At 40.8% G+C, this 16,997-nt stretch overlaps 1 pseudogene across 1 annotated transcript; it reads right to left on the reverse strand.

Annotated features, from left to right (window-relative positions):
* Positions 1-1,790: 1,790 nt before the first annotated feature.
* Positions 1,791-13,828, reverse strand: LOC308695509 (E3 ubiquitin/ISG15 ligase TRIM25-like; annotated as a pseudogene). The gene is made up of 6 exons (XR_014032249.1): positions 13,192-13,828; positions 12,867-12,962; positions 6,819-7,052; positions 6,578-6,728; positions 6,404-6,466; positions 1,791-2,401 (listed from the first exon to the last, which is right to left on the reverse strand). The product of XR_014032249.1 is annotated as an E3 ubiquitin/ISG15 ligase TRIM25-like (transcript).
* Positions 13,829-16,997: the final 3,169 nt, after the last annotated feature.

Below are 16,997 nucleotides of genomic sequence, written 5' to 3' on the forward strand. Positions count from 1 at the left end.
TCACCTTGCTTGATTAATTTAAATATTTTCCTCCAATAAATACTGCATCTAAAACTGAAACTCCTACAAATGCATTTGCAATAAGGTCAGCCGCAAAAATAACCCTTTCCATGCCTTTTCTGCGCTAATATTTCACAGTGTGTCTTTAGTAAATCATTGCCCTGGCTTTAGTAAATAGCTGTTCGTAAATCTGGCCCTAAATACATTTTTAGATTTTAATGTTGCAGTGCAAACTGATTACTGACCTCCTGAAAATCCAAACTGTTAATCACCTCAGACTATAGAGGCTTTCACAAGAGAGGAACCTTTTCATGGTTCCTAGAACTAATGGTGGAAGTACACAATTTTAGTTCTGTTTTTAGCAGGAACTGGAAACAATTTTAGTTCTACGAACTCATTTTGTGGGAACAAAATTTAGCTCCTACACTCTCAGAAAAACAAGGTTCAAAGCCATATCATCTGATCATCTTTTTCTTTTCTTTTTTGACTTCCTTTGCAACGAATTATGTGTTTTGGTAAACACTGTTACAAAGACCACAAACTCACATAAAAAAAAGAGTCAGACTGCCCAACTGAATGAAACGCCAATCACCATAATGATGACCACACATTTTCATCTAAACCTCTGTTAATTCTCAAAAACAACTTCTAGAGAGATCTTGAGAGATTTATTGTCTTCTTTTATTAGCAGTTGATTTCAGGGAGTTGTTGTGTTTCATTTTTTGAGAGTGCAAACATGATGTTAAACCAACATCACTTTGTAACATTTATTCAGTGATGAAATTTTAACATTTTATCAACATTAATTGTGGCTGCAAAAGTGATGTTGATTCAATGTGGTTAACATTGGCACATTAACATTGTACCTTTTCACTTTTGTACCTTAGGGTCCTGCCCCAGTGACTGCCTTGTACCTTTTTTTTGAGGGTGTATTTCAGAGTAGGGTCTAACCAAAGACTTTATATAATCTTAAAAGGACTTTGGTCTAACCCAGCACTATCTATCTACAGTATATATATATATATATATATATATATATATACATGCCCGGTTCTTGGCAGCTATAGAAAGTGAGCTGGCAGATATCCGGGGTGGTCTTTTTTTTTCTCTTTTTTTTTTATAGATATCAATAGATAGATATACTGTATATATAAGAAAATATATGATGATGAGAAACCTGATATTAATTATCCCACATTAAATGTTATATGAATCTGAATCTAAAATTCTACCTTCAATAAAAGTGTGTGCAGAGTCAGCAGAACTGGAAGTGTTTGGATACAAATGCATCGTTTAATGATTGTTATTAGCATCATCATCAAAAAAAAAACAAAAAAAAAACCTCTTAACATCAAGTAGCAGCCTATATACAATATTATAATAAGTCCGATCAGAAGAAACCATTTTAAATGTGTATATATGTCTTTTTTTATTTTATTTTATTTTATACAGTATATAGTCAGCATGAAAATAGACCATACTGATAATCTAAAAGTAGCAGAAGCATTGAGCTTTCAGAAACCGACAAATCCTGTTGGTTGAGAAGTCAGAGATGTCTTTAACCGTGATCAGAGAAAAATATACATACAATGTTCCAGTAATGCAGAAACGAAACCATTTATTTTAATCAAACTGAGTCAGCAAAAGAGAAATGACAGACTTGTATTTATGAACATCCAGGAAAATACAACGCTTTTGATATACAGAGGCTACTTCAGATCTGAAAAGCCTTTGAAAATACTAGCACACTAGCTTGTTCAGTAGTGGTATTTCTGACTAGCAAATACGCCTCATGACATCATCATTTGACGAAATAACAAAGCCCCTAGAAGATCTGGATTAAGAATCTGTAGAATGTCTGAATTATTTAATCGGTTAGACAGTTTCAACGCTGTCTGTCTATCAAATCCAAACACGGCGTATAGCGGCTGAGTGAATGTGGCCCGGACTCTGTGGATGAGACTCATTGTGTCTGAGACGCTGTAGAAGTACAAAATCCCTGCGCCGTGATCCACATACACTCCTATTCTATTACTGGACACTACAGGAAGAACAGTCTCAATGTTATTGTGCCAGAATGAACAGTAGTCTGGAGAGCAGAACAAACTCCAGGACTGATTGTTTCGTCCAGCTGCACTTTCAGGACCACCTCCCTTCCTGCTGATGCTCTTATATGTCACTCCTATATCCACTCCTAATCTCCCTTCACCAGCCCACTCCACCTCCCAGTAACAGCGTCCAGTCAGACTCTCCACACACAACGCCTCTGCCCAATAATCAAATCTGTCTGGATGATTAGGATAACGCTGATTTATGTCAGAGAAAGTGATCACTGTGTTTCCCTCCAACAGACGGAGACCATTATTCACTGTGTTCAGATCCAGAGTCAAGAGACGGGAATCTGATGGAGATAAACACATAATCATTAATTTGACATCATATTATATTTAAACATATTATTAAAGTTTTGCATTAGTATCATCATTTCATAATAATTATAATTTGATGTGTCTCTCTGACTTGTACAAAGATGAATAAAACCTCAGTTCACTTTAAAGGTCCCGTTCTACGTGATCCCATGTTTCAAATTTTAGTTAGTGTGTAATGTTGTTGTTAGAGTATAAACAATATCTGTAAAATTATAAAGCTCAAAGTTCAATGCCAAGCGAGATATTTTATTTAACAGAAGTTGACTACAAAAAAACGTCTAGATTGGACTACACCCCTCTACTTCCTTCATTAATGATGTCACTAGAACCGTAACCTCCGCCCACAGGAACACAGGCGTATTGATGGCGAAATGTCAACAGACGTGGTTGATGTTTATCTATAATCGGATACCGCAAAAGTTTAATTCGAAGTTGTTAGTGTGCTCTGTCCATTTCACCACGGACTGTTTTTCTAACCTGGGATAATATCAAGCAGGCTTCTCTCAGCGTTTCATACTGACGAAGGGGGCAATTTCAACTATATTCCAGCAAGCGGTAAGAAGTGATTTAATATGGAAGTAGCGATCACTCTTCACATCGTTTTTCTTAGTAGGATGAAAATAATCTTACTTAAGCTGTGATTAATATACAGAAAGCGATCGCCCAAGCTGTCAATCACACAGCATGAGTTTATCTGGACACTTGCCAAAACTTGTTATGAAATCAATGACGCTGTTACACTGCACAACGAAGCTCTTACTGTATTTATATACCTCATGTTTGCATTGGTGAAATCATTAGTGAGAGTGCAGAAACTGCGTTGCAATGATAAGATCTTTATTCACGCGATCAACAGACTGTCATCTGCTCAATGCCAGAGACAATTTATATGCTCATCATCACTGCAACCTTTTATGTGATGGGAATAGATCTAAATACTTAAAAAACTTCTCACGATTCGTTAATCCCGATAGTTGTAATAGTAAAAACGTATAATAGCTGTAATAGTCAAAGTTTTCCAGATAGTTCCACATGTAATGCCAGATATTTCATATGCAAGCATGTCAGCCAATCACAGCAGAGGGCGTTTACACTGAAGTCTCACAGCAGACACGCCCCTTCAAACAGAGTGTTCAAACCAGGGAATGAAATCAGGCTAGGAAATATGCCTTTTATTTCTAAATTATAAAAATTTTTGATCTAAAAAACATACTAACATTATAAGGGCACCCCTGGAAACATTATAAAATAATAAAAATAATCCATGGAATGGGACCTTTAAGGAGAACTTCATTTAGGGCTGCAACTAACAACTATTTTGATAAATTGATTAATCAGATAAAAAACAAAAACAGTGACCACGTTTACAAGCTGTTAAAATTCGGGTTATGGTCGGGTTAAGGTCACTATTTGGATTTCTGAAACATTCTGAATAACCCGTTTACATGCATGAGCAGAGAGAGTTACTCCTATATACATGGAATTTGTAATCAATTGGCAATATCCCGATGTAAACGGTGACGCACGGTTAGCATCTGGACGTACGGACAACCTTAAAGCCTCTGTTAGGGGCCGATCACACCTGACGCGTTTTTCAGGTTCGAAAACGCGAGGTGCACAGTACTTTACATTACACAGAACGAGCAGTGCGCTGCGTTTTTTATGTTGCTAGGCAACCAATGAAACAGCTGTCCTGTCAGTCAAGTAAACGTCAAATCAGACTTTTATTACCTATATTTACTTTCTGTTAACATTGTGGTAGTTACGGTTTGTGAAGTCGTTAAGCTCCTAGTAACCCGCGAGAGCACCACAAGTTTATCCTCTATCATCGCACTTTCCTGGCGTTCAAGCAACTGTAGCTTTCATCACTTAAACGGAAGGCCCGCCTCTCACTTCATTCGATTGGACAGTGGAAAAAAACGCGATGACGTCGGAGTTGCTTTTTTTTCAACTTCAAAAACGCAAGGCGCAGCGGGCGGTAAAACGCGAGGCGCAGCAGGCGCATAAACAGCGCGCAGAACGCTCGCTGCCATAGGAAACCAATTGAAAATAGGCGCCTCTCACTGCAAAAAACGCGTCAGGTGTGATCGGCCCCTTATACTTTCCGCGACCGCGAGGGTAAAAATCGTCATCGGGGGTATGCGCGGAGGATCCTTGCGTGCCTCCCATTTTTTGTGACCGCACGGTCAAAAGGGCACGCGTTAATTAGGTTAAAACCGCGAAAGAGATGGAAATAACATGGACGCCGAATTTGAAAAAAACGGAAAACGTGTGCATGCTAGAAATAGAACCAATGCCTATTTTTCACGCAAGCCTGTTGGAAGCGTTTCCAGGCAAAATAGAATAGGAAAATATGTTTATATGTCATTTTGACACGAATACTTATTAATACATGTCATTTTGATATTTGAAAGTGTCTAGGTTTTGACATAAATGCAAATATAAACTATAAATATAAAAAATATTATCGATTGTACTGTCCCGACCAAACTACTGCGCATGCGTTGAATGCGTTCACCGAGCGGACCTCAGCAGAAAGTATAAATACAAGTAGTCCACGTCCGAGCTGTGCGCAGCTGTCGTGTACGCGTCCAAACTGGAGTATAACAGAGGCTTAAGACGCAATATGCGTCATTTCCGATTCTTCTTCCTGTATCCAAAGACAACAACAACAGCAGCAGCACACGGATAATGAATAGTTTGGGGCAGATAGCGATCGCCTTTGTTTGCGCTTTCCTCCTCGCTCCAAAAGTGTGGTGCTGTGCTGTGTCTCGCCATGTTTACCTCTACTTCTTGTTTACTTCCGGTATACTGCACGCGGGTTTTTGTATGTGCCGTCTCTCCTCAAAAGACCAAGATTCCTTGCGAATAGAACATGCGCAGAACACAAATCAATGTTCCTTTTGATGAGGATATGCCGATACGCGTTTACATGACCAAATATTCGGGTTAGAAAAGGGGTACCCCAGGGATCATATCCAGGTTTTTAAAAACCGGGATATGAGCATATCCGGGGTTTTGCCGGTGTTTACATGGCCGTGCGCGACCGGGTTATTGCTAATATTCCGGTTTTGAACGGGTTATTGGCTGCATGTAAACGTAGTCAATGATTTCAGTGTTTTTCATCTTGTTTAACTGTACAAATCTATGCTAAATATTATGCGCAAAAAAAGGTATCAACCCTTCTCACTCCTAAGGCACTAAAACTGAAGCATGGTCAAGCGCTTTCTGCATTTCAAGTCTTCTGAAGCTTTATGGTATCTTTTTGCAAGAAACAGTGTGAAGTTGTATTCACTGAAATTCAAGATTTGAATCCTGCTCTGTGATCGTCTTCACATTTCATTCAAAAGATAAATCAGAACTCGGTAACGGGACACACAAAAGAATTTCGTCTGACAAAATTTCTAACCAGCATGCACTTCTTAAAATAGAGGTCTGTATAGCGACACATGACGTTTCTGCAACAGGTGCAGAAAGCGATTTCTGAGAAACACTGTTGATATTTGAAATTTGAAAGCACCAAAATAAACAGTAAATGTGCAGTAAACAATAACTGAGAAACACTGTTATTTGAAATCACCAAAATGCCCCTACTCAAAAGGATCACGTCCCTGTGTAAATAACTTCGCCCCTAAATTCACATCATGCTATGCAACACAGGCACCTCCCCCATCATGAGTGGACACGCCCCTTACTGCTGATTGGCTACAAGTATGTTTTAGTCCTCGGTCTGATTCACTTTCAACAGTTTTTCTCAGAAATCACTTTCTTACTATTGTAACTGCGTTCCATTCTGAAGGGCACGTCTCTATGCCCATAACGTTTCTAAAAACAAAAATCCAAGTTTACATCTCACTCCAATGAACTTATCTGGTATTGGAACGAACCCCTGTTTAGATCATCATGTTTAATTAGCACAGAATATGATCTCCCAGTGATCTCCAGTGTTTGCGTGTGTTTTCATTGTAACTCACATTGTAGAAACTCCTTCCTAGTCTTAAACTGATGACTCGGGACAATGATCTGGACAGTTTTCACTATGAACACCAAAGAACATCTGTGCATTAGTGCCACTCCTTTAATTCCTATGATGAGAATTAAACTACTACTACAGTGCTCAACTCTTTTCTGAGTAAATCAGTATTTACCTGTTTTAGATAACCTTTCTATCTCGTCTGTGCAGAACTGCTGCAGTTTGTCTCTGAGTTGAGAGACAGATTTCACTACTTCATCAAAATTGGGCCGAGAACTGACAGTGTAGTCATCAGTAGATCCAGAGAGAGAGACAGACGGGCAACTCTATAGACACAAAGACAAAAACAAAAATTCTGTGCAATTAGAGAGGCCTGTTGAAGTCTTCAGTCCTGTGTTAAAGAAGATATATGTTACCTGAAGGAAATGAATATGATCATCTGTGTTCAAAAACTTTTTCAGTTCAGTCTCTTTCCACCTCAGATCATCGAGCTCCAGCTCCAGTCGTGCCAGTCGTTCTTCAGCTTGGTTCACTGCAACTCGTTCCTGTTCTCTGATCAGCTGCTTCACCTCAGTGTGACGTTTCTCGATGGAGCGGATGAGCTCAATGAAGATCCTCTCACTGGCCTCAACTGCCGTCTGTGCAGAGCGCTGTTATAGACCACACATTACAATCTGCTCTTAATGGCAGCTCACACAGACATAGAGCTCTAGTGTTAAACTCTTTAAAAAGAGTGTTCTTAAATGGTTCTTCATCCAACTGTAGGGTTCCATGAAGAAACTTCCTATTGTGCAAAAGGTTCTTTATAGTGTAAAAAAAGGTTATTTTGAATAGACTCAAAAATAATGTTGACATTAGTGGAATTACATTGTAATGGCTAAATCATACTTATCTGATTATCAATTTGTAGCAGTAAATGTCATGATCCTGCCATCTAGTTTTTGTCTTTCTTTAGTCTTGAGGCAGGATTATGACAGACCAATGTTTTGTGTACAAGCACATGGGCATTTGTTTGGGCCATGTGCTTGTGGTGTCTCGTTACTTAACCCCGCCCCCTTGTTATCCTTATTTAATCATTATTGTTTCACTGTTATCACCTGTTACCCTCTTCATTGGCTTTCTATTTAATCCCCTCATGTTTTCTGTCCTGTGTCGGTTCATTGTCATTCTATGTGTGACTTGCCTGCGTTTGTACCATTGTTAAGAGTTTCTTCTCAAGTAAGAGTTATATGTAGTATATCCCAGTTCTTAGTTTAGTTATTGTCTTGCTTGTTAGTCAGTATTCCTTACCTCTGTTTTACCCCCTCGTGGGCTTTGTTTTCCCTGTTTTCTGTTGTAAATAAACTTTGTGATTGCATACCGTCTGCTATTGGGTTCATTGTCCAGTCCCGTGACAGAATGAACCGACCATTCCAGAACCCAGCAGACTGTATGTCAATTCCTGCTATTCGACAGTCAACAGACCAGGAATTATGGTGGCAGTCGGCTATTGCCGACAGCAGGTTGGGCAAGCTTCCTTTCCCTTCCCAGGGAGAGCAGTCCCTGAGAAGATATGCCCAGGCCGTGGAAGCAAGGAGGATTTTCTTACCTGAGATCCTCGTCAACCGTTACCTCATCGCAGGTCTCAATGTTGTCCCTCCTCTGTCTGAACGGGAGAGGCTGGTCCGCCGCCCGTTCCGGGACATGGTGGACTGTTTGTGTCAAATGGAGCCACAGGGTCCCACCATGTCGTCACCTCCTGCCAAGCTGTCTGTGATCCCGGAGGGTCACATTTTAGCCAGGGTTACGCTGGGGGACCAGGCTCCTTCCCCCTCTACTCCCGAGGCATCGTCCACACTAAGTCTCCGCGGCAAACGGGGAGGACGTTTTTCGTGTGATTTGGCATCAGAGTCCTCCTCGACTGAGTTGTCCTTGTCTGCGGTGGTTTCTCCAACACCGCTTATGGCCTCTGCCCCGCGACCCAGGGGAAAGAAGAGGAAGGGAAACATCTGTTCTTCGTGTCAGTCTTCCCCTGAATCCACTGCAGTTAAAGGCGTCTCTGAGTTTGTGGCGGAGAAAGCTGCTCCGGAGGCAGCTGCAGAAGAGGCTGTTCCAGAGGATTCCGCAGTGATCTCTGCTGGTGAATCAGCTGATGTGAGAGCTGCGGTCGATTTGGCGGCTGAAGCTGTCCTGCAATCTGTATCGGCCCGCCAAGAAATGCCTGTTGTCATTGCGGCCAAGACTCTGTCCGATTACCTTTCTAGTCTTGTCAAGTTACTAGAAGTTCCTGTCAAACCCGTTGTACCCTCAAGTCCTGTACCCATCGCGTCCAAGAGTGTTGTCCCCGAGTCAGCGGCTGAGAGCGCTGTCCCCGAGTCATCTGCTGAGAGTGCTGTTCCTGTATCAGCTGCAGAGAAGGCTGGGTCCAGGTCGGTCTCAGACAACGCTGTTCCAGAGTCGGTTGCAGGCTACGTGGTTTCTGAGTCTGAGATGGGGAGCATCGACTCTGATCCCGTTCCAGCCCCGCAACTAGCCGCAGCATCATCTCTGCCTGTTCCACAGTCGCCTGCAACTCCCCCTGTCATGCGCCATGTCCCATTACCTGCTGATCCCCTGGTCAGGGATCCCATTTCGTCGCCCTCTGTACCCCTGTTTGTTTCCCCGGACGCCCCTGTCACCACTTCAACCCGGACTGTTTTCCCCAAGAAGGTTCCTCATGTATCTCCATCCAAGTTTCGTCAGATTCCCCGTCCTCAGCCTTCGTCCCAAAGAACCAAGACCCCAAGTCCTCCCATTCACCATGCCCTACCCCCGATGGACTTTGTGGTTTCCCCACCCCCTCTTCCTTGTTTGTTGTTTCTATTGTTTCACCCCAACCCTATGATTGTCTATTTGTGTTTACCGTTGCTGTTATTTGTCATGTTTTGTTGGTGTCTGTCTTTGTCACAGTCAGTTATGTCCCGTGCTTAGTGTCCCCTTTGGGAGCGTCTAGAAGCCGCTCCTTAAGGAGGGGGTTCTGTCATGATCCTGCCATCTAGTTTTTGTCTTTCTTTAGTCTTGAGGCAGGATTATGACAGACCAATGTTTTGTGTACAAGCACATGGGCATTTGTTTGGGCCATGTGCTTGTGGTGTCTCGTTACTTAACCCCGCCCCCTTGTTATCCTTATTTAATCATTATTGTTTCACTGTTATCACCTGTTACCCTCTTCATTGGCTTTCTATTTAATCCCCTCATGTTTTCTGTCCTGTGTCGGTTCATTGTCATTCTATGTGTGACTTGCCTGCGTTTGTACCATTGTTAAGAGTTTCTTCTCAAGTAAGAGTTATATGTAGTATATCCCAGTTCTTAGTTTAGTTATTGTCTTGCTTGTTAGTCAGTATTCCTTACCTCTGTTTTACCCCCTCGTGGGCTTTGTTTTCCCTGTTTTCTGTTGTAAATAAACTTTGTGATTGCATACCGTCTGCTATTGGGTTCATTGTCCAGTCCCGTGACAGTAAATGAAGAGGTGTCATATAGATCACAAGTTCTAGTATGGAGTACCGCAAGGCTCAGTACTAGGACAGTTGCTTTTCACCCTGTACATGCTACTCTTGGGAGATATTATTAGGAAACATCTATATTTAGATCTATATTTCTTCGCTGCATGACAAAACATACCAATTCACATGACTAACGAAATGCATATAACAGAACAGAAGTTCCCTATCAGTGAGTCACGTTCAACGTTACATTAGAACGACTGACGAACTGGGATCTCGCCTGAGAGTTTCTGTTTCAACAAAAGAGCATTCCAGCACGCTGCAGGCTTTAACTGAGTCTTGCACGCTGTGCAGCGACCATCTCCTCGTGAACAAGCTCCCATTCAAGATGTTAACGCAGAAGTGCATTTTCGGATACATTTGACCCCAAAATTGGTTTGCAGTGATCAACCTGAAGGACACATACTTTTATGTCTCAATTGATCTCAATCCTCGACAGAAACCATTTCTACGCTTTGTGTTCGAGGGGCGAGCACATCAGTATAAGGTCCTTCCCTTCGGACTGTCACTGTCATCCCACATCTTCACGAAAATCGCGGAGGCGTCCCTTGCCCCTCTGAGGGAATACATGTGTTCGCATCCTCAGCTACCTCGACGACTGGCTCATCCTGGCCCACTCACAAGTGCAGTTGTGTGAAACTTGGTGATCAGGCACCTAAGCCACTTGGTCTTTGAGTCAACTGGGAAAAGAGCAAACTCTCCCCCGTGCAGAGCATCTCTTTTCTTGGTATGTAGTTGAATTAGGTCAACTATGCAGCGAGTCTCACAGACGAACACGCTCAGTCGGTTCTGAACTGCCTGATCTCGTTCAGAGGCAGGACAGTGGTTCCACTGAAACTATTTCAGAGGCTCCTGGGGCATATGGCATCTGCAGCTGTAGTCACACCGCTTGGGTTGCTTCATATGAGACTGCTTTTCTATGAGCAGGAGAAGCATGTTCCAGCTGGGGTGTCATGTGCAACAGGCATTCTGCCTTGGGCTCCTGGACAGGACCTCGAATGCAGTGGCACATCAATTGCCTCGAGTTGCTAGCAGTACGGCTCATCCTGCACCTCTTCAGATCACTGCTACAGGGCCAGCATGTACTGGTCTGGACCATCAACTATCTATGCTTCGTTGCATGTCACAACTGAATCATTCATATTCGTGCAGCCGATGAGCTCTCATGACAGCCCACACTCCTTGAAGAATGGAAAATCCACCACCAGACAGTCAAGCTGAATTGGAAATGTTTCGGGGCCACACAGGTAGATCTGTTTGCCTCTCCGAACACATCCCACTCCCAGTTGCGCTGACACACATCTGGCAACAGGACCTACGCAAGTATTCGTTTCCCCAGTGAGCCTACTTGTACAGACACTGTGCAAGGTCAGGGAAGATGAGGAGCAGGTCTTGCTAGTTGCGCCTTACTAGCCCAACCGGACCTGGATCCCCGATCTAATGCTCCTTGCTACAGTTCCTCCCTGGCGGATCCCTCTAGGGAAGGACCTGCTTTCTCAGAGACCTGTGGCCTCTGGATCCTCCACGTGTGGGGGACTTGAGTTACAGTATATACTGATCTACCACCGGTAGACGAGGCACGCTTACACTCTAAAGTGGAACCTGTACGTTGAGTGTTGTTCTTCTTGCCGAGAAGACCCCCGAAAGTGCCCGATCGGATCGGTCCTTTTTTAGGAATTGTGCTTGGAATTTGGCCGGCTAAATCTGATCTTGAGACCCCGGCCTGGATATGTGCCTAAGGTTCCCACCACCCCTTTGAGGGATCAGGTGGAGGAGGCAGACCCAGCCGGGACTCACCGTCTCAGCTCCTCAGCACAAAACTTAACTGAATGAGTGCACCGCACTTCCTTGTATACCTGTTCGCAACGCATACCTTTTGTGCACAATATACCTGTTTGCAACGTAAATTTCGCTTTCCAATGTCTATTAGCTTGTTTTGTTACACTCAAAGGTGATTGGGCTCTCAGGTGAGATCCCAATTCTTCAGTCGCTCTAATGTAACGTCTCTGTTTCCTCCTTCAGGGAATGAGGGTTACATTGGTAACCTTGACGTTTTACTTATTGGACCAACAACCTCTGCACATAATACTTAGAATACAGTCTAACACAGGAACCTGGGTGCGCTCTTTAATACAAATCTTTCATTTAAAAGCCACATTTCTAGCATTTGTAAAACAGCAGTTTTCCATCTTAAAATATATCTAAGCTACAACATATGCTCTCAATGACTAAGGCACATCAGTTGCAAACGCATTATAGTCCTTCACATCTATTGCGGTCTCAAAATTCTGACCACTTGATAATATCTACAGTAGAATATAAAAATCAACTGTATCAAAATATTTGTACATAAAGCTGCTTTGATACGATGTGTATTGTGAAAATCACTATACAAATAATTGTGGACTGTAGCCAGTAGATCCATTTCCTATTTAGTACCCAAACTCTGTAATAGTCTTCCTAGCATTATTCAGTAACCAGACACACTATGTCATTTTAAATCTAGATTAAAGACACATCTCTTTAACATAGCATACACAAAACACACTTTGACATTTCTATAAATTTAGTTTGTTAGGCTGCATAAAGTAGGTCAAACGGAACTGTTAAAACTTCCCACAACATTCAATGTACTTGTTACATTGTTAGAAGAATGGGACCTGTACACTAATATTAGTCTGTCTATTTCTTATCTCGAGTTTACCACAGTCAGCTGGATCCAGGCCATATCCAGATTAGATGGTGGACCTGTAACTACACCAAGACAAGACCACAACGCAGCCCTTTCGCAAATTATCATATTATCATAGTCATATAATTTTTAATAAACCTTTCACTGAAGGCTTCTTCACAGAACCAAAAGTCCTTCTACAGCATTGTTTCTTGCTGACATCTTTATTTTTAAGAGTATGAAGTAGACTTCTCAAACTTCTCCAAACTCACCTTGTGAGACTCCACAGCCTCTCTCATCTGCTTTAGATCTTTCTTTCTCTGCTGGATTGTTTGCTGGATGCTTCTCTGTGTTTCCTCACAATGTTTCTGCAGAAAACAGATATGTAATTAAATGAAAAAATGTTTTTGTAAACAGGTATCTTATTTATTTTTAGTCACTGAAGTCTGCATTTATTTGATCAAAGACACAATTTCTATCTTTCTAAAACATAATCAATTACAACAGTTTCCCTGATTGAGAGAAAAATCGCATAACAAATGAGGAGAGAAACATCATGATATCATGTTGCTCATGAGATCCAGTAAGGAGCAGTACCTGTTTCTCTGTTCTTGCCACTCCAATTGATACAGTGTCATGATTTCTGTGTTCATCCACCATACACAGCATACAGATACACCGCTGGTCGGTACGGCAGTAAATCTCCAGCATTTTACCATGTCGAGGGCAGATCATTTCCTGCAGTTGTCCAGTAGCGTCCATCAGATTGTGTCTATTACCTCTGAAGAGACTCTCATGCTGTTCAAGGTGAATTTGACAGTAAGAGCTTCGACACTCCAGACACGACTTCACTGCTTTCTGTTTTCTTCCAGTGCAGGAGTCGCACTGCACATCTCCAGATCCAGTGTTATGAACTACAGGAGCAGCAGGAGTAGCAGGAACAGGAGCAGATTGGAGTCTCGTCTTCCTGAGTTTCTCCACCATTTCAGCAAACACCACTTAAAACTGGTCTTCGTACGTAGGTTTTTCTGCACTGAGGGCAGCTGTAGATTCCCTTCTGATCCTCCTGATTCCAGCAATCTGAGATGCATCTCATGCAGTAGCTGTGTCCACAGGGAATCGTCACTGGGTCCTTCAGTAGATCCAGACACACTGAACAGCAGAACTGGTCCTCAGCCCATGAGAAACTGGCTTCTGCCATTTCACTGTAAATGAACACACAGATAGAGAGACGATACACACTGCAGCTCCACAGTAGAGTTCCTTCCAACTGAAGGCTTTATATATCTTCCTGGTAACATACCTAAGAAACCGTTTTTTCTGCAGGGTGTGACTTACTGTAATTTGTTCATTTCAGTAGTTTGTTTATTTATTTTTATGACTACAGTGTTTAGACAACAAAGTTGTCTAAAATACGATGAACTGATTATGATTTAACACTGCAAACTGATTTCTGTACTTAAATAGTACTAGCATCGCCAACTACACCACACAATAATATAAATCATGTTACATCACAATATAATAACTGGATCATGATTGAGACTGCAGCAAACGGAGAGAGACTCACTGATGTCCAATAGATCGACTCATCATATACATAGAAAATATCAACTATATACCAATACATGGAATCTCATAGTGAATGTTTAAAAAGGCTATATATCCAAATACAGAAGCAGAGTCCAACATATTAATTGTAACATGCTATTAATAATTATAATTCAATTTCATTAATGATTAATCTTTTCCAATGCAAACAAGCACTATGTGGAAAAACAATTTTAAAATAATATAAATAATCTTCCTTTTTAAAAAGTAGAACAAGCGCTGAACTTTTAGGAAAGTTTATGTTTGGGAATGTGGTTGGATGAGATCTGAAACAAAGCTAGAGAAACTATGCACACAATGTTCCAGTAAAATGAAGGTTTGCACGCAATGTTGTATAAACATGGTAATGTGTTAGTGTAATACAGTGGCAGACAATTTTTTTCAGTGCCCTTGATTTTAGAAATATTTTACCTATAGGGAAGTGGTGATCAAACCTGCTCCTGGAGGGTCCAGCTATTCACTACACAGAAAAAAAAAGAAAAGAAAAAGAAAACAGTGTTAAATTAAGTCCACACTCAGAGTGTTAAAAAGAACACTGAAGCAGTGCTAAAGTTAATGAGATAATTAAGAGATTGACTGGTTTTTGACCATTACTCAAGACACCTGCTGTTAACAAGCAGAAGGAAAGGAAAGAGTCACAAGTTTAAGTCACCATTATGATGGTCGGTGTTTGCTATTGGGCTCTTGACCCTTGGCTATTTGAGAAGGAAAAAAAGATTATTCTGGCTGCTTTACCTGTGTGTTTGATTATCTTAATTATTTAATTATCTCATAAACTTCAAGACTGCTTCAGTGTTACCGTGTTAAATTAACTGGGGTCTTTGCTGTGTAGAAACTTCCAGGCAAGTGTTGTGGAACTGGGTTGTAGTTAAACTCTGCAGGACATTGAGCAGGATTGAAGCAACATGAAGCAACCCAATCAAACAAGGTGAATTGCAACATTACAATCTATGACTACAAATAAAATAGCATTTGCATCCCATGAAGCATTGTGAATAATTTTAATTTTAGTTTATATAATATATTAATAATTTGAATTTTAACATCAAGTTCTTTGCTGTTGAAACACTCAGAAAACTTAAACATAGCTAAAACACAAAAAGCATGTGTGCGATCTCTAAAGGTAGAAATGTAACTCTGGATATTAGATTTATTAAAGTGGAAAAAATGCATTAGTACTGAAGACAAACTGATGAAAGAAACATTTAGAATTCAGAATAATTTTGTTTTTTATATTTCAGTAAATTTGCTGTGTTTTCTCATCGTTGAATTCAGCAATTACCTGCATTCAGAATGAGACTCAATGAGCACCACACATTTGAATAGCCTAAAACCCTCACTGAAGAGTAAAATACACTCTCCACTGTGAACTCAGGTGAATCAGACTCAGAATTTGCCTGTAGGCGAGAAAATCACCACAAGTTCTGCTCTTTAGTTGGCTAAGGAACAAACAATCCGTCAATCGACTTGAAAGAATTTGGGGCGTTCACTGATCCAAGATTGAGAGTCGTGGAGTCGGACACTTTCTACTTTCCGTGAAGTCACCTGATCTACATTAAATGAAACTACACAGTTTATATAGGCTACTGTTTTCATTCAAGCAAAACCAAAACACATTTATTTTTAATTACAATGTTCTATTTTCTTGGCAATACAAAACTGAGGATGTTCTGGAATGAGCAGAATCTGTATGTCATATAGGGCCTACAGTATTACAATAAATGTATAGTCCTATCAGTAGAAACAGACATTTTGAATGATTTTTTATTTATTTTTTTTAATAAGAGTGAGCTCAGAGGAAATAATTGAACTTAAAACAATCTTAAAATCTGAAATACATTCATACTAATGATCAAGATATAGCAGAAGCAGTGAGCTTTCAGAAACCTGTTGGTCAAGATGTTAGAGATGTCTTTAAGTTAAGAAAAAAAAATGTCCCAGTAACAAAAAGAAACATTGTTTGCGTTATAAACGTGCAGCAAAATGTATAGTGAATGCTCATTTATATTTACACCAATAACTTCTCACGTTATCGGAAACTTGGTGAAAAATGACTTTGGATAATATGTGGCTAAGCAAGCAAACTAATGAAATTCTTCCTTGTGTTCTGCTATACAGTAGGCTATACTGTGTTTTCCTCGCCTCAGGATGGCGCTTGTTCTCAGTGTTGTGGTTTCAATGAGTCGCTGTACTGTGTTTTCTGTCCTCTACACTAGACGGCACTGTTGTGACCATATTAAGACACGGGATGGATTGTCCATATTAAGACAAAGACCATATTAAGACAATGGCGAGACGCGGAGTGACTTCTCGGTTGAACTCTGTTGTACATTCTGTCGCAACGTCTGTTTGCTTTGAAACTTACTGTCCTCGATGTCGGAGTCACGAATGTTTACACAGCGAACAAACATGTTTGAATGTTTTTAATTAACGTTTATTTTATATGGAGACATGAACAAACCTCAATAAGAGAAGCAGTGAAAGTGAAAATGAACGGAAAACGAGGACGATAATGTGCGCTGTGTGTGTGTGTTATCAATAGGTTAAAGTATCGACTAATCAGTGATTTAATGTTCGCAGGTAAATAAGGATTAAACGAGAGCACGATCATCACGTCCTTAATTTAACTGGGTTAAAATGTAAAATTAAACAACTAAAAATGATAATAAAATTAGCTGGTGTACAGTCTTTCATAGACAACTAGATGTTCACTTACAAAAAATGATATTATTATTTCCTCCACAATTCCATTATTATTGTTGCAGCAGTAAAACTGTGGTAGAAATAATTAA

The sequence above is a fragment of the Scardinius erythrophthalmus genome (assembly GCF_964197995.2).
Source record: "Scardinius erythrophthalmus genome assembly, chromosome: 1".
Taxonomy (NCBI): domain Eukaryota; kingdom Metazoa; phylum Chordata; class Actinopteri; order Cypriniformes; family Leuciscidae; genus Scardinius; species Scardinius erythrophthalmus.